Consider the following 19,417-nt stretch of genomic DNA (forward strand, 5'->3'; position numbering starts at 1 on the left):
ATGAGCTGCAAACCCCCCGCGTCCTACTTTGGGAATTATTTAATTGGATCAAAAAAAATTCCCTTGAGTCATGACCTGTAAATTTCCATCGTATATGTGTTTGTGTTTTTTACATTTAAACTTTTTAAAGGAAATTTTGTTGCTTCAGACATGACTGAACAGATTAAAAGCTTATTGTACTACCCACTCCAAGATCACTTTTATTTGTAGCACATATTCATATGAAGTTGAATATAAAGTATTTCTTAAATAACTGACCCACCTATGCTCCCTAGATTTGAGTAAAGAAGAATGTAGCAAAAAAAAAAGTGAAATAAATCTCAGCTAAAGTAGTTATGGTGTCTGTTCACAGTTTTTACTTTGCTGCAGGGACTGCTTTCACATGTCTCACAGCAGTTAATTAGTAATTCCATAAATTTGATTTTGCTGCATCTGTTGTACCGCTCGCAATTATTTCAAGAAACCTGAATGTATTTATGGCAAACATGATAAAAAAAAAACCCAAAACATGACATTATGTAGTGTCTTTGCTCTTTCCAACCAGAGAGGTAAAGCAAACTGCCGAGGCAATATTATACCTTGGAGGATTTATGCTGGTGCATCAGTGACTACACAGGGCATTCTTTACTTAGTTATATTGAATAGAGCCGACTTCTCCACGCAAGTCCTGTCAGTTGTACTTCCACATATTCCTGCAGGGTCAAAATCCAAAGTGAAATCCCACACGGAGCCATGTTGTCTTGTCTCCATCCCTTTTGGCAGAATCTCCACTTTCTTTGGCTATCTACAGTTTATGCTATATGTCTCCCTTTCAGGCCCCTTTGCCCCAGATTCCCTTTTGATTGACTGTTATGCTCATAGGCTAGAGGTGCAACTGTGAGTGGTTCAAAGCAATGCTCTGTTCTCAGTCATAAAATCAAAAACAATTCCTGTGCACGTGGAAGAAACTATCAACTTTCAATTAAAAGCACTAGAATTCACTCAATTAAAACTTTGTGTTTAAGACAATACATCATTGGCTAAACATTCTTTTAGCAAAGCTAAATATAATGCTTTAAATATTCAGCTCTTTTAATTTTTATTTCAGTACTCATTATTTAAAATGACTGATCATTTTAAGCAGAGCCATTTGCTTTTTTTTTTGAAAGTTAAGTGAAAAGGTGACATCTTGGCCAGGATATATTGCTACCAGTGACTGCAGATACATTTCTAAAAGCTAAATCATGATTGGAAGAGGTGACCTTGTTGGTTTCTAGATAGATGGGCATCACCCAATTTACAGGAACTTTACTTTGGTGCAACCAAAGCTTACTCAGATTGGTCTATAACACTCAGACTACGAATACACTACAAATCAGAAAGTTTCCACTACCACCAGTCTTATCCCTCCCCTACAGGGTCTGGATATTCACACAGATAGTGGTTTATAACATTTAACACATAGCATAACATATAGCAACAACCTGCAACGACAAAGTACAAAAACCTGCAAAACCAAAAGCCTGTTTTTACTTTACAGGCCAAACAAAGAACTTAATCTTTACATTTTTAGGATTGACTTAACATGTAGATGTTTACACGTAAAAACATGTAAAAACATGTTTTTACGCACACGTAAAAACATGTAAATATAGACATGTAGTTATCTTTGTAGGTGCTGCTGGATAGATTTTGTATCTACCGCTAAGCTAAGCTAAGTTAAGCTAACAAAACCAGCTACTGGCTGTAGCCTCATATGCATCGCATGAGAGTGGTATGCCTGTCTCTCAAGTATTTCTATAGTAACTAGAGCATTTTTTTCTTTTAAAAATATGTTGCTATTCTTAAATAAGTTGTAATTTTATAGGTATATTAATCTTCTTATGAATAAAATGTTATTAAGGATAGTGTCACTCACTAAACCAGTGAGCTTTATTTTAAATTCTGTAGCACTCCTACTTTTTGTGCAACATATGTGATTTTTGTTCTTTAAGTTTACTACCTGTGGGGCAGCCTCAGTATAATGAGACCTTGTCCATCCCTATCGCTTTTCACTTCCTGGATTTAGACTAACTTGAAAAGGAATTAGAGATATCCTCCTCTCAGAACGCATTATGCTGAAGAAAAGATGAATAGTATTAAAAACTGACTTCCAGTTCTTTAAAGGGCAGTAGTTTGGAGGAGAATAAAGTAATCTGGGATCCTCCTCCTTCTTCTGTGGCGCCTCTGTGATTATGTCTCTTTCACTTGCTTTCTCTCTAGTGATTATTTCCAGTCATCAAAAGGCATTGCAGGGCCTGGAGAAAGTGGCTGTGGCCATCTTTCCCTCAATCCCGAGGCTCTGCTTACTCACCACTAGTGAAGGTCAGTGGATGGACTCATTCACCTCATCTTCAGATCATCAGCCCTTGCAGTGCTCAGTTCTACAGCCTATAGTGCAAGCAGTGGCTCCAGTTCCTAATGAATATACAAACTAAACAGACTTATTAGATCATGTACGCTGTACACCATCTTCCTCTAGCTGCAGTCTTCTCTCTTGTTCTGTGTTGATCTGTAGGTAATATTTTCTACCGTAGGTGCCTCCTACCTTTATTGAAAAAGCCTCTTGGCCATTTTATGCCAGCAAGATAATTATAAATGTAACCTATGGCAAAAAAGAAAAACACAACTCCCACATCTCTCCCTTGCCATTTCTCTCTCTCTCTCTCTCTTTCTCTCTTTCTCTTTCCTTCTCTTTCTCTCCCTCCCTTCCTCCCCCAACCTCAGCCTCAGGAGCTGATTTCAAATTTTCAAAGATATCTCATAGTGAGGCTGTGAGATTGAAGGCTCATAAATACCTTTATTATAATATAATGGTCACATATTTCCACCCATTATTTCTGGTGGAAAAGAATAGTTCATTGGTGTGATGAATGTCTCGCAGTCTTTGGTACTTTAAATGTTTTTAGTTGGACAATCGCCGGTAGAATAATATCTCAAACGGACACTCGCTAGTATAATGATATCTCATTGTGGCTTTGCTTCAGTTAATAGCCATTCTCAACCACTGGATGTGTAACATTGCTGACCTTATTTATCTGTTAAAGTCACAAGGCCCATGTAGGTTTTGGGAATGCCTACTTTCCAGTAATTTGGGACTATGTAAATATGCTGTCTTCTGGTTCCTTTTTTTTCTTTTATAAGAGGAGTGATGGACAATGCTAACGAGGCAGACTTGGTAACATTTATGTATCACTATTCCCATTGGCACAAGCCTGACTGCATGTGCTCACATTAATGAATAGGTGTGTACAAGATTACCACTATGGAATGAAAACAATCTCAAGTCTAATCAACTTCATTTCAAATCTGAAATAAGATTAAGACATTAATCCATGAGGCAGTGTGCAAGGTGTATGGGCAGTTGCTGCAGCACACAGTGCACAGACTCTGCGTTTATGCACAATGTTGATCGAGTGAATTTTTGGGTGAACACTGACAATTCCTATTCCTGTATGTGCAACAAGCCATTTGCACTTCCGAAGAATCATGTGCAGACCTTAACTCTTTCCATCACTGTCATAGATTATATGGACCAGAGTACTGGGCCACATTACAAGTACAGAAGGCACCCAGTCATGGAAATCCATGCCAAAAGACCCTGGTTCACAGTTTTTGTGCTGCTGTTAATGTCAAAGTAGGTTTTAAAAGCTGCACTTAGTGGTCTGCCACTTTGTGGCTGAATTACATTGTTTTCTATATGGTTCCACTTTGCAATAAGACTGCTCACCGATAGTTAAACAAACTGACTTGTTGCAGTTTTGTCATCCTATTACAGTGCTGAGTGAGCTCTTTAGAAAGACCCATCGTTTCCACAATTTTTGTATGGCAATGAGCCTGAAAGCACCTGAATTCAGATGAAGAGGTGTGGCTCAATTCTTTTGTTTATATAGCGTATATGCGAATGAAGCTATGAGGGACACTAATGAGAGAGTTAACAGAATTATGATCCAGTAATTTATGATAAGTACTTGAGACTTAGAATGATTTTTTTAGGTTCATATGACTGCATTCAGCTTCATCCAGACATTTCCACAACTATAATGGAGCCAAGGTTCAGGTGCATACCATGTGTGTATCGACAGAGGTGTGAAAAAGTATTTACCCATTTCCTAATTTCTTCTTTTTTGATTATTTCATTTATACAGGGTAAAAATCTATCCAGACCTAGTTGGCATTGTGTGAAAGTAATTGTCCCCCAAGACTACTGGGAACACATTCTGTGCACTGTCCAAACTAAAGTTTAGCTTTTTGGAAGATTTGAGTCCCACTGCATCTGGCATAAAATTAACACAGAATTTCATAAAAAGAACATCATGCTTAAAGTCAAACATGGATTTGGCTTTGCTGCTTTAGGACTTGGATGACTTGCCATAATTGATGGAAACGTGAATTTTGCTCTCTACCAGAAAATCCTGAAAGAGAACGTTTGGCCTGCAGTTTGTGGTCTAAAGCTCAAGCCCACTTGGGTTATGCAACAAGACAGTGATCCAAAACATCAGCAAGTCCACCACTGAATGGCACCAAAAAAATAGATAAATAAATAAAAGTGCGTGTTGGAATGGCCTAGTCAAACTTAAATCCAATTGAGATGCTTTGCCATGACCTTAAACATGCTCACAAAACCTCCAGTGTTCCTTTAGCTGTACACTTGTCTCTTGTTCTGTGTTGATCTGTAGAAATATTTTCTACAGTAGGTGCCTCCCATACCTTTATTTAAATTTTGGTGTGGCACAGTCAATGTCGGGACTTAAAGCCAATTGAGATGCCCAGGCATGACCTTAAAAAACCTCCAGTGTGGGTGAATTAAAACAATTCTGCAAAGATGAGTGGACCACAATTCCTCCGCAGCAATATGAAAGGCTCATTGCCAGTTACCACAAACACTTGATTCCAGTTCTTGCTACCAAGGATGGCGCATCCAGTTATACAGGTTTGGGTGCAATTAGTTTTTCAAAGGCAAGTTTTGGATAGCTTTTATTCTGAAATGTTTTTCTCTGATGATCTGATGAACAAATAAGCAAAGATAAGAAATCAGTATGGGGATAAATACTTTTTCACAGCACTGTATGCAGATTTCTAGCACTTGTGGCAGCTAATATTGACTGTGGAGTCTGTAATTAGGTCCCATTTTTTCCTATGTGAAATACATGCTAAGCGTTGCAGTCTTTCGTGTGCTTATCCATTAATGTGACAACATCCAATTTAGACTTCTGAAATGTTGATAGAAGTTAGTAAAATTTGCTAAGTCTGACAGGTTGCTTCCTTAGTTTTTAGGAGAAAGTAACCTGGTGCTCATTCATGGCTGAAGCTAAATGTCTTAGATTAATTGAAAAGTGTTTATATCTGAAAGAGTAGCTTGGTATCTTTATGGATGCATCGTTAAAGCCCGCTCTTACTCCCAACTCATAATACGCTGAGGCTTCTCATACCATTTTAGCTTATACGGTGAGGAAAATTAATGTGTAAAATTGGCAGGTTTTATGCATTCATAAAAACTGAAATTATGTGAAACTTCAAATGGGTCGTTAGGATAACGTGGGCTTGAAACACTACATGTACTAAGAGTAATTTACACCATAGAGCCATACTTTTAAAAAAACCCTCTAAACAACTATTTCTTAAATATGGCTTTACAGAGTTAAATCTGTGTTTTATTTTTACTTATAAAGAGAAATACTTTGTGTATTGAAAACTGGTGGTAAAGGAGTACTCAGTGTAACTTAAAATGTGAAAAGAAAGGCTGATGACCAAGGACCTGTGTGTGGGATTTGGGAGTGACAGTGTGTTGGGGTGTGTTTTGGATATAAAACTGTTTAAGGCATGATGAATTCTATAGAGAATCTCTTACTTTTGTTGCAGGATACTTGTTTACACAAAATGAAAGGGAAACACACACACACACACACACACACACACACACACACACACACACACACACACACACACACACATGCATAAGGCAACTTCGTATCTATCCACACAAGCATGATACTTTCATTGTATATGGAACATAGCATTTTACCTGGAGTTATTTGCTGAATTTCAAAGATTCATCCTTATGTAAATGAAACAGTCCCTGCAAGTTATTCATGTACAGGGAACTGTCCAGTCAGTCGTTGGGCTACAAGCTCTATGAGACTGTACTTTGAGCTGAGAGGTAGCAGGGTTTAACTTACTGTGTGTACATTTCTTTCGGTTTTGCAGTGTTGTACATATGCATCCTCCACCATGATATACAGAATACTGTCAAAAACAGTAGTTATTATTCCGTAGACCCACCTTTACAATGTAGCCTATGGTGTTTGCCCTATAATGTGCGACAGTGCTCCAAGTGGAGACATTGAGGTAGTGCTTCACAGTATGCTGTGCTTTGTATTGTTTATTTATCAGTCAGGCCTTGAATTATGGTTTGCTTGCAGTGAAGAATTTTAGACCGGACTACGGTCGCTGCAGGCCCCTTGGCATACACTGTACACTGAGAGGGAATCATTTATATTCTACTCCAGAGGTAACAGAAGAACATGAGATTGGGAAACAGCTCAAACACCACTCTGCTTGTGAGGCTCAAGGCGGAGAAAAGTCAAGCTGTTTTTTTTTTTTCTTGTGGGCTGCAAAGCACATTCAAGCAAGTTGTGTTATTCTTTTCTATTTTTTAAACTTATTCCTCCTAAAAAAGAAAAGCTTCATATATAGGCTGTGTCCAGTTTCATTGCCATGCCTAGTGTCTCAGTGGAGGTCTGATGGAATGCTCAGCAGCACGGAAATCTGATCAGTGGAGCTACATGATTAAAGATGACATATTTTAACCTGTGCTGAGAACTGCAAAATCGACTTTTTGGCGAAAACACTAGCAAAGTTACCCCATCACAGCTTTTCTTATTTCCCCCCTCTTACCCTCCTTTCATTGGTTGAGAGTTAATATGAAAAAGCTAGCCTTAATCAAAAGGTCTCAACTATACTGTAACTGTACTGTTCACAAGGAGCACACCTCCCTGCACCAGTCTTTCACATGGGTAGACCTGCATGTTCGGAGTGCTCTAATGATTCTGGAGCTTGCCATTCGAGGGCCACCCATCCATCATAGTGGTAAGGCCAGCGGCTTTATTATAATACAGAGGACAGATATGCTCTGAGGCTATGTGGGACACAATAGAGGTCTTTCAACAGACCTATAAATACATGATCTGTCAGAGTTGCTATCCTGAGGGCGCTCTCAGCCAGGCTCTAGCCCTCCGGTTGGCCATCACTTATGCTAAGATATGCGCCAGCCCCCAGGCTAAGGCTAAGGCTCAGTTCATTTCAGCCCCTCATCAACCACCACATTCTACCTCCAGCCATGAGAATAAATAAGAACAAGATGAAAAAAAATGGTGATTCATTATGATGGAGTGCAAAACCTTAACAAAACAAACAAATCGAGGGAGTGAAAATAAGCAGTGATAGCCCACTATTGACTCTTTGGCAACAGCATCTGAACGAAAAAAAAAGAGCTGTTGCTGAAATAACACAGGGATGTTGATCCAACAGCACACTTCAATATGAGGCAAAAGCTGACTGAAAAGGCTTACATGCCAAGATATTTGCTTTGCTGCGTATCGCAATGGACGACTATATCAAAATTTCTCACAAACATCCCTGTGGAAGTGTGTGTGCTAATAAAAGAAATGTCTGGTGGGTAGATGTCACCTAGAGGAAGAAGTGGAACATCACTGTACTGTCTCCCATCAGCTCTTCCTCCAATATTGTGGGTTTTTTTTTTTCAAAGTATATTTTAAGTGATATATGCAGCTCCTCCTCTCCTCCTCATCTTATCTCAGGTGAGAATCTCTTTTCACTGTTGCCTCCAAGCCAAGATCAGCAATCTGGGAGTTGGGTGTGTTCTTTTGGAGATTAGTGCGGATGGAGGCTGTTGCCTGTTGGAATAATAAACAGGTGAAGACTTTAGCTCTGCATAATTCTCTATCTCTGCGCCACCTTAATGTATTAAAATCATATTCTTCCTCTGGGCAGAAAACCAGCAGCAGATTATGTCCGGGGCACGGTGAGTGGAAACCCAATGACAAATCTCACAACTCTCACAACAATGATCACCTGGGCAGGAGGTAGCCATTTATCATGCTTTTCACCAAACCCCAGCTTTCAAAGGTACGATTCGAGCTGTTTAAATTATAAGCATTGCTTAAGTGCCTGGTGATGTGGTAATGCCGTGTTTACACTGCGACACACTTCACTGTATCTGTAAACAACACCTTTCTCCAAACACATGTTCATGTACGCGGCCCTCCACCCCTAACCCAAGTTCTTCCTGTCCCCACTCAGAGCATACCTACAAACCTCAGCCCATCTCTGAGTTCTCCAAGGGTTATTCCAGTCACGCTGACAGCCAAGCCAGGTAGAGAGTTGTGTTTATAATGGCTGGTGTTCCCAGCTTTAGATTTTTTGTGGCCTCATCCATTCACACACTACAACACAACACCCCACCCCCCACCCCCCCTGCACCAGCCTCATCCACCCCCAAGCGCTCCCTCCCCAACTCACTCTCTCCTCTTCTTCTTCCCCCAGATCTCTCTTTGCCACAGCTGCTGCCTCCTGGCCTCACCCAGAGCCTTCAGGAGGCTTCCCAGCTCCCTCTCCTTTTCCCTGAAGCCAAGAAGGAAAAGCAGGCAAAGAAGGAAAATAAAACTTCAGGCACACCACGCAAGGCCATCTGGGTAATCTTGTTCAAAAGGCTTGAGGTGATAGCTGCAATTTACACAGGCAAAAAAAAGAAGAAGAAGAAGAAGAACAGACCTCATTTCCATACCTACCAGCCTCAAGCAGATGAAATTGAATAAACTAAGAATTAGAAAAGAATTACAGTAAAACCAATACGGAATATTCAACATTAGTTCATTTTGTCCTTGTAACACCCCCCTTTTCTCTCACACACACATACACACACACTGACACACACGCGCATATTTTGATTTCTTAAGAAAGAAACCGTTGCGCTGACATGAAGGTGCCATGGACTAACTAACAGAAGCACACAAGTTTACACACTCGGCTGCAATCACACGCTGAAACAGTTCCACTTAAATACACGTGCAGACACACACACAGCCGAGGGGGGAAACAATATATGTGATGAAAGCAAATCAAACTGAAATCCAACATGTTAAAGTCAAGTTGATTAGTGTGGAAATGTAAAAGCATCCTCAACTGGCATATCCCACAGTCATAAAGATATGTTAATTTGCAACTTAATGGCTGAAAGCATAATTTTGCTTATATAAACCTTGAAACATGCTGCATTTCTTAAATGTGCCTTAATTTAATGAAGTAAACACCACCACAAAACAATAAATGCCCCAATTAAAGAACAGGCATGAAGAGAAGTGTCTATTTCCCACTTTGCCCCTGCGGACATATGTATCCAAGCGTGTCTGTGCATTTACCCACACGCAGAAACATATGCATTGTGTGCAACTCATAAACATCATGCCTTCACGTTTCACATTAGCATATCTGCCGTGTTGTTTTAGATGTAGTTTATCTGGTGTGAGATCCAGGCTGCATGTTTCTGTCAATATCGGCGATTATGCATTTTAGTATGAGTGTGGTGGGGGTAGGAATTTAACACGTAAAAGTACAGCAATAACTGCATAGCAATACTGTATAGTTAGCGCACAATGTAGACAGGGCTACCATTCATAATTGCATGCATGTTATTAAAACATATTGCGTATCGGAGGCAAGATGTGCCATCCTCTATTCTTCCTTCCTTCTTTTCCTGCCCCTGTGTCTGTATGTCATCTGGACTGCTTCACACCCCTGGGGGGCATATCCCATCAGGCTTGCTGTGCTCCAATGTGTCCCGACAGACCTGATGTGATCTGAGTGGCTGACGGGTTTGTCCCTGCTGCCCGCTGTCTTTTCACTTCCCTGCTTCGCTCGCACATGTGCCTAAGAAACACACAACCTGATGCAGGCTGACTGGAGTTTGCACCTCCTGTGGAAAGCTTCCAATGTGCATGTGCAATCATCTGCTGCATGCTCATCCACCAAAACGTTTGCAGCTTGCAGGAGTCATGCACAATGCCTCACAATAATAATCTCGAGTTTAATCTCGACTTTCAGTTTCGCCACAGATAATTCCAGTGCGGAACGGGGCTACGTGCTTCACTTCTACTTTTAGTATCTATTTGAATGTGTGCATAAATGTGAATGTTCAATTATGAAACCCCGCTGGAGAGAAACAATGCCCTCTTGGTTCAGTAGCCATCTTACGCACACACACACACACAGAAGCCTGAGGGGATGCAGAAAGAGTGGGGGTTGGATACCATGAGACTAGGGCATCAAACTGGAGCTTAGAGACAGAGATATACCAACTGGAACCTTATACCTACAGGGTGTGTGTCTGTATCTATGTGTGTGTGTGTGTGTGTGTCTCCTCGCATCCTCATGCTAACACAAACTCACACATACGGAGGAAGCAAGTGTCATACTGAGGAAGGGAGAATGCTACATAGGGGGAATGCTGTTTGTGGAGGCTTTGTGTGTGTGTGTATGTGTGCTTGAATATAATCTAATTGCTTACTAGTGGAGGACAAAATTGTTTTGCCTGCAGGTATAAGTATGGGTGGTGCTGATGAGAACTCATCTGATATCTCAATCCACCAATCAGCTAAGCTGGGCCGCCCCAAAGCTTACCTCCTAAAATCGTGACAGTCATATTACAAATAGGGTGTTTGTGAGAGCATTTTTTAAATAGACAGTAAGGGCGATTTAACTCTCAAGAGATCAAGTCATCATAAGCAATGACCTAACCCTAAAGCCCACACTAGAAGATTCTCTACATGCGTAGAATGAACATTTCAACTTGTATTTCTCCAAAACATAGGGTTAGGACTGAATCAGCTAAGCTAGGGTAAAAAGGTATTTGGGTGTAAGAGTACCCACTCGAGTATGGAGGCGACAGGGAGCATCAGGCTTTTAGCATTCAATTAAAAAAACAGAAAGAAAGATCAAGGGCACTTTTATTGATATTTGTCTGCACACTTCAGGCACAGTGCTATATTGCCCTAAGTTCACAGTAATGTTTTTTTTTCTTTTTTTCTGATCAGTGATTAACTACCCTAGTCAGGATCTCAGATCACCTTTAGGTGCTTAACACAACCTAGTGTGTATCACGGCTAAAATAAACCACAGCATGAAGGAAATGGCTGCAGAAATGGCTCAGGGAGGGCATTGATGAAGCAATGCTATTATCGCACTTGTATCCACTCAAGCAGCACAGCTTGAACTCAAGGTAAAGGTCCGACAAGACAGGTGCTTTCAATCACAAATTTGCTCTCAGTGACTGCCATCAGTATAAATGATGAATTACTTGCTTAGTTTTACTGTAGCGCTCAAACTCTTTCCACTTGAATAATATTGCAGCTCTACTGCTTTAAGATGACACATAAAGTTGGCCATTTCTGACATGATGTTTTGACACTGTCAACTTGGAAAATTCTTCCTCCGAAAGCCCAAGGACATTACCGCCATTTTGGGGGGGCACATGTGACCCTTATGTTGTTTGCGATCATTCTAACTGACTCGTTGAGAGGAGGAGAGGGGTTGCAAGAGGCCACTCAGGTCAGGAGTCAGTCAAGGCATGTGACAACCCCAGGGCGTTGTTGGGAGTGACAGGGAGACCAAGAAGCAGAGCTGTGATGTAGCTGCGAGCCCACGGGTGAAAAGGAGGTCACTGGCCACAGGAAGCGGTGTATAAGTGAGCCCCGAGCTACCGTCCTTAATGAGTGCACATCCCCTGGGGTGTATATCCCAGCAGCCTAACTGCCACATGAAAAACTCCAATCTATAGAGCGCTGCAGGCACAAGAGAGCAGCCATTTTCATGGTCCATTCCCTAAGCCAGGAGCCATCTTATGAGGTAAACAAACCCCAAGTACAAAGATGCTCACCTTGGTATGTGGCCAGTGTTGTTCAATCATTCAATCCGTGCTCTGTGATCCCCTTGTCTTACAATTTGTTTGGTTTGAAAAGCTCACGTCTCAATCTGGGCCTCCTGCAAAGCACTGTAAACTGATTTATTAATAAAGTTTGTGTGCTGCCATGGAACGGAGGCTAATAAAACAGGATCCCTATAGGCTGAGTGGGAGAGATACATTTGAAAATAAACTTTGAGTAACTCATTAGATTAGGAAAATTATAAGAATAATAACCCTGAGCGCTGCCCGAGGAGGCAAATCTCATTAACAGGTTTTTCGATTCCCCCTTTCAATACATTTGTTAAAAGTGCCAGAGAGTGTTCAATTATCACCCGCCCTCTCACCTCCAAGACACGGGGTGACAAGAAACCCCAGAGAAACCTGCAGGGCTAGGGCGGGACCGCGTGTACACAAGAACAAACACATATACACACAGTTTCCATTCATCCACCCTGTGAGTAATGGGCTTTCTGACCATTTGTTTAATACAGTCAACAAACAAGACAAGAGCTGGAGGGCTACTCAGGCAATGCAGTGCCACTTTTGAATGAGTATGAGCACATGAAACACACATATGCTCTCAAGTCTACACATGTCCGAGTGTTATTACCTGGAAAAGAAAGCGTTTGCCCAAATGTATCTTTGTGTTCCCAAAACTCTTTCATTCAGCTGGGTTTCATAAGAGGAACATAAAAGCCCCACCTAAGTTTTTTTTCTCTCATCTCTTTCCAATCTTCCGATTGGCCTTTGGGCTATGTCCTTGAGGCAAAGTTTGGGAGGCTATATTTGCTCTGGAATTATTTACTCTGCCCTCCTCTTTCTCAAGACATGGCAGAGTGCCTAAGGGAGGGTTCAATCCAGCCTATACCTGGAGTGTCTCCACCCAACCCCCCTCTGGTGGTAGGGAAAACAGTGTGCAGCATTGGTTTCTGTCCCACAGGCCTCCAACTACTGCAACAGCTTAGAAAGACATCACAATCTGAAGATCATGGATGAACAAAGCCAGATCCTAAACATACTTTTCTTATGTATTTAGGTGAATGAACGGATTAAAGGCAAAGCTCTGTTAAGACGGTACCCATTATCGTTTACAAGTCAAACCTTTAAAGCAGGGATTTGTTGCCGAGTAAAATAAAAAGGAAGCCGAACTTTATGCTGGAAGTGCATAAACACCTTACACTCGTTTATTTCTGGTACCAATTGGCTAACAGTTAGCGTCATTGCAGCAACACCTAGAGGTAACCTATTTTGCCAGCTAATACTTCTTAAAATAACCTTCAAGATCCATGCAAAGAAGGCGTAAAATGGACTTGCACTCAGAAGACAGCTAAGCAGCTTCCTCATTAGAAAATAAGATTTAAGTTGAGCCACATGTGATTAGGCTGCTTGCAAGTGCCAAATTCAGAAGATTTTGCACAGGCTAAAAATGACTTATGCTGTACCAGAAATTGAATACTAATTGAAGTCTAATATAGTTCTACTTTTGTTGTGATATGCGTTTCTCACTATTAAAAATAATTTAGATCATGTATTAATTTTTTGCAGAAAAGTGTGTCAAACAAAGAAAACACCTGCGCAATCTGGCTGTGAACAACAAGTAAATAATAATAACAAAATAAAATAACACTCATATGAAATCTGTTGACGGGTTAATACATTTCTGCATTTTAAAGGCAGGGATCCACTAGAACGGTCCTCTGGAATTCAGATTTGAAATGTACAAATTAAAGACTACAAATTAAAAATTTAATTAAAGGACACTGTTTTGTTATTTTGTCATTTTAAATGAAAGGGATCAGCATCTGAACCAAAATGATGGATTGTCTCCACGAGTTTCATAAAAATTTCAATTGGCACTTTTTGAATAACAGATGGTAACAGTTACCTCTGCCTCAGCTCTCTGGTACCTGGCAGAGGAACAATGTAAATAACACATATTCGGTACACTGAAGTGCAGACACAAATGTATGATGGCTGTGTGCTATACTTACACTGAGTGTATGAACACGTGTTCTTTTTTACATAAAGAAGGAAGAGGATTGGTAGATATATACATACACTGTATAAAGGCAAGAGAGGAAGTCATTTCTATTCTAGCCTTCTAGCTCCAAACATGGCATCATTCATTTCCATTTCTGTGTTGCCTACGCAACTGTTGAAGCTGCATCACATGCTTGGCTTCATTATTGGTTTCCTTTTATTTTCCGTGGATTGACACTTGGCGTGACAGAGGAAAAGGAGAATGAGTTTAAAAATCAGTCCTTTGAAAATTGCTTTTCATCAAGGAAACGGTGTCTGATGTCTGTGTTATGTCAAAGCACAACCACACACTCTGCAGAGTGGCACTGATGCAGAGGAGCAGAAATCTACATGAGTGCAATGACAACAGTTTTAGGCTTGTAGGGCCCAACCTCTGCCTCATCATGAAGACTTTAAACTTTAAATCTACAAGAGCAGGAGATTTGTGGAATAAGCTGTTTTCCCAGCAGACATTTTGACTTGATTACACAGTGATTATTACAAACTATGGCGCTGCTTTGTTTCATGTCCAGGTAAGCCAATACAGTGAGTAGAGGTGGGCGGATAGATCTAAATATCAATAGTATCGATACCAATTGGTATTCAGAATCAGAATCAGAATCAGAATACTTTATTGATCCCTGGGGGAAATTATTTTGGTATTGGTATCAGATCGACACTAGTGCAATAGGATCGATACTTTATTTCTATCCCGTAAGTTCAGTAAGTATCCCACTGAATTGTGTTATATAAAATATGTTTCGGAAATGAAAAGAAATATACCTCAAACATGCACTATGAAAAATGTCTGGGCCTTTTTGTGTTGACTGTCACATCTATATTATACAGCACGTTTAAACAAGAGTAGTTGACCCAAAGCGCTTAGGAGACATTTACACATTTACATCCCAGCGGTCCAAAAAACCCCAACTGTTTTTAAAATCAATGAAAAGGTGAAATGTGTGTTTTGTTGTGTAACTAAATATTGTGGTGATGTAGTGGTCATTAAAATGTGGTCAGAATTTGCAAATTCATGATAATTTATCTCACAAATCATGCCATACTGCTCTCCCCTACATAAATTGAATATATAGGTTAAGAGTCTCGGCAATGCTGGCCCCGTATTTACTAGATATAAGATCGGACCAAAATTTGCAGTATGGCACAGCACTAACAGTGAGCCACAAGCGTAATACCAGGAAGGTGAAGCAGCTAAATGGAGTTCAACTGTCATTAATTATTTAAAGCTGTTCTTCCTCTATTGTGACATATCAAAAAGTATTCATAAAAAAAGCCTACAGGCAAAAAAAATTACTTCCATTTGCAATTTTGACAATAATGCCACCTGTGAGTGAGGCAGCAAGCAATGAATCATTTATTTGTGAGTATACATCTGTGCATTTAGGCCCACCTGTGTGGCCAAATTGAAAAAGAATACAAACACTAAGATTTGACAGATTTATTTTCATTGAAATGTACCCACCATGTATGAAAATATAATTGCATCTATAGGTTGTTTTTTTGTTTGTTTGTTTGTTTGTTTTTTGGGGGAGAGGGGTTGTTTTTAAAGAAAAAAAGGGAACAGTTGTAAAATTTATTGTCTGCAGATGGTTTCATTTTATACCTGTCTTTGCCTGTAGGGGGCAACCTCAATGTGCCACCTAGCTTGAACAATTGTGGGTTCAATTCAGTGCTGTTCTATTTGCGTGACAAGGTAAAAAAAAAAAGAAAAAAAAAAAAGAAAAAAAAAAGCAAACTATTATTGCGCCGTCTATGGCACACACTAACAACTGCTCCTTGTCTAAAAACACAGTCGTGACGCAAAGAATTTAAAACAGAGCTCCTGTTGAAGTGAAATGAGTAACAGTGCTTTCGTGATAGACTGTAGGACAAAAAAAAACTGCAGGCATAGACACACACACACACACACACACACACACACACACACACAGTCAAAGTTTTAGTGCTTAGTTTTGATTCAGCTCCTCATTAGCCACAGGGCCCAACTCCGGTTAGCTCCAGTATTAGGCTCAATTAGAACAAGATCCAATTAGAGGGCTCCTTTCCCCTGGGGCAAGGAGAGGCAGGAAATGGAGACTGAGAAATGTATAAGTCGACAACATGCGGACACAGCCAACATAAACAAACTTACTTTGTTGATCTCTGCTGTTGCTACGCAGGAGTCCTCTGGGAGTTAAAACCCTGCTAGTCTAAACTACGAGATAAAACAAAATAAAAAATAAAAAAAGAAAGCAAAAAAAAAAAAAAGCCCCGCAGCAAAACATGAACTCTGTGAACACAAGGGCTCCGACACCATGAAGGGAACGTCTGGGCCCAGAAAATGAAAAGCCCACAGGCGTTTTCCATTTACAGCTAAAAATCCAGCACTAGCTTCTAGCCACGGTTAGTATCAGACTCTCAAAATGAACACTAACACTACAGGGGGAACAAATGAGTAGCTTTCTATTTTCGCTCTATTAAATCTGTCGGTTAATAGACATATACCTTACTACTGACAGAAATCAATAATGTACAATAAGATAAAGGGCGACAAAGAAGTGAAGAATAGAAGGAATAAGTAGGGGGAAAAAGAAAGACAGAAGATCCAATGAGGCGATTCTGAGCTCAGTATTTCTGTCCTCCTATCCGTATGGTTAGAGGTGGTGATGGCGGCAATGTTGTGCGAGCTGTTTGGCTTGCCCTTGCCTCGGGCCCCTAGTGTTCCTCCCTCAGGCGCCATGTGAGGGAAATGGTGTGTGGTGCGAGGGTAAACCTTGACCTGCCTGCCAGGAGGCTGCACACGGAATGAAATGAGCACAAACAAAACGGGGGAAGAGAAGAGGAGGAAGAGGAAGGGTGTCAGGCCAGCAGCAACAGCAGCAGCGGAGGAGGAGGTATATGGCTTCACTTGTATCACCTTTCTGCACCTCTTTTTTTTATTGCTGTCTGATCTGACTCTGGGTGGCAGGATACATGCTGCACATCAGTGACAAGGCGCACACATCTTTCTGATTGGGAGTGCTCAGGTGTTGTGGGTGGCATCCTGGTACGCCGGCAAAGATGGAATGTGAAATGAACCGTTTTTCCTTCATGCTCTGCCAAGTTGTGTTTCAGGGAAAGATGGAAATCCCATTATGTCACATGTCTAACTTGGCCCCATACAAACTCTGAAACTCATTTGTGAAATTGGGTTCAAATCTTAATGAGTTGCAAAGTGGTTTTGGCTGTATAAGTCTGCGGAGAATATGTTTGTGGGGACGTTACGGGAAAATGTGGCAATGCGTCAGCTCTGTTTTAAAAGTTCACTTACAACCAACTTGCAACCTGGAAACCCAGACCTACAGGTCTATTCTGCTTCTAAGTCATTTAAGTGCAATAAGTGCTGTATTTGAAGATTTGCTTATCTTTATGCTGTGAGGATTTTAAAAAGAAAACAAAATTAACAGTTTTAATCACTCGAAACAAGCATGTTGACAGATGTGTGTTTGCCACATCACCCTGCTTACCTGTGAAAAGCCCAGTGAAATCCATTACATACTTTAGAGACGACTCATGAATGGAATAATTAGCACAGCATGCTTTCCGCCCGGCTGGAAGTCTCTCTCGATAATGAACAAAGGAAAGGAAATTAGCTTTTGTCTCATAAAGTCACAACTTCAAAGATCCCTGCCATTGCATTAATACAGCCATAGCCTGCAGCAGCAGGGAAGAGAATAAAATAAGCACTCTCACTCAGACCCCATTCTTATCAAGGTCTTTCTCAGGACAAATACAAGGAGTTTGGCTCTTATAGACCACACATACACACACTGAAAATGGATGAGTGTACGAAATAAGAGGAAGGGGCTTGCACGTCTTTAGGTGTAACGCTATTTCAATGCATTATTCTCCTTTGTGCAGCTGGATGTACACTTAATCATTTCAGATCAACACTTTGGCCCAGGGCTTCCCCAGCTGTGGCCTGGGCGACCTGTGATGGCTGTCTCGCCTAACTGCTGTTCCAGTCAGCTGCCCCCAGGAGCGTGAGTGCTACACTGATCTGGTGCTGGGTCATCTGGCCTGGCACTACTACATTACAGCGCATTAACAAAGGCCTAAACAACCCAGTGTTTGTATCTGACCTGATGCAATTGATGGTGATGGATACAGTTTAGCTCACAAATCGAATCAACGTCGGCGGGGGGTTGGAGGTTTCGAATGCTGTTCTCTGCATAAAACATATGTGCAAAGCAAAAGCACATTGTGGGCAAACTAATATGTATTTTGAATTAGAAAGAAAATGTATGCGGCTGCAGAATGATTGGTGTTGTCGGTGTTCTCATTATCAGCATTTTGCCCTAAGAGTTCTGCTCTCAGAACTAAGGGAAGCAGTGCTGATGACGAGGGCGAGGCAAGTATTGTCCAAGGCACTCTCTCCTCGCTTATCTGCTCCTTTATCTGCCGGGATCAGTTGTTAGTGCTGGCAGTTTTCCTCTCCTGTCCTCTGGAGAGAGGTGGCTCTCAGCTGGAGAGAGGTGCCAGAGGCTATGCACTGTCTCCATTGTGTGGAGAGACACACAGAGGCATTGAGAGACTCAGTGCAGGTGCAGAGAGGAGGAGTGAGAGGGAACACACCTGAGGGGGCTGATTTTTTATTTTTTTTCCTCACAAAAGTCAGACTTGTTTTTTGAGGGCCTTTTTAGTGCAGGGACATTTCTTGTCTGGAGGACTTATTTACTGGAGGTGCACTATACTAGAGGGAGGGAAAGGGTTTGCAGTACAAATGCTTCCTCTCTGACTGCCAGAGATACTTGTTTACAGATAGAGGCTGCCAGAATAAATAAAGCATAAAGAACATAATGCAGGACAGCACTATCGCTGGTACTAAAACCGTCTCGTGAATTTAATTAGTCACTTTGTATGAAGAGCAGCCTATGGTATGATGAGGCATGAAACCGGTCCCTGCGTGAGGTCATATTCCTTCAATCACAGGGTGGGTGTTCCCATACAGGCAGAAGCCAAGAACCTAAAGCCGATAACCTCATCTCAGACTGGGAGTTTTCCTGTGAAAGTGATCCTTTTGGTAACTGTTTGTTTAAAAAGTGACAGGCTACAAGAGTCTCGGTGACAGCGTCTATTCATCTCAGAGTGTCAGTTGGAGAGAAAAAGGGAACGAGGGAGGCAGAAAGAGACAAGGAGAGAGGAAGGCAGAAGGAAAGATGCTAAAAGAAAGTCCAGTAAGGAGTAAACGGGAGATTAGAGTGTTTTCACCGAAGGTGTGATTTACCTTTAGCTCTTAACCATCTTCAGATCATCCTACTAGCAATTTCAGAAATTCATCTGTTGGGTGACTGAATGAGTGCTGATGTTTTCATCACTTTCGTTTTAATTATATGTCTCACTCAGCACAGTCTTCCTTCT

Source organism: Aulonocara sp. 'chitande type north' Nkhata Bay, linkage group LG18, assembly GCF_057382095.1.
Source record: "Aulonocara sp. 'chitande type north' Nkhata Bay isolate Kocher_YH1m ecotype deep benthic linkage group LG18, A_spYH_male_GT1.1, whole genome shotgun sequence".
NCBI classification, from domain to species: domain Eukaryota; kingdom Metazoa; phylum Chordata; class Actinopteri; order Cichliformes; family Cichlidae; genus Aulonocara; species Aulonocara sp. 'chitande type north' Nkhata Bay.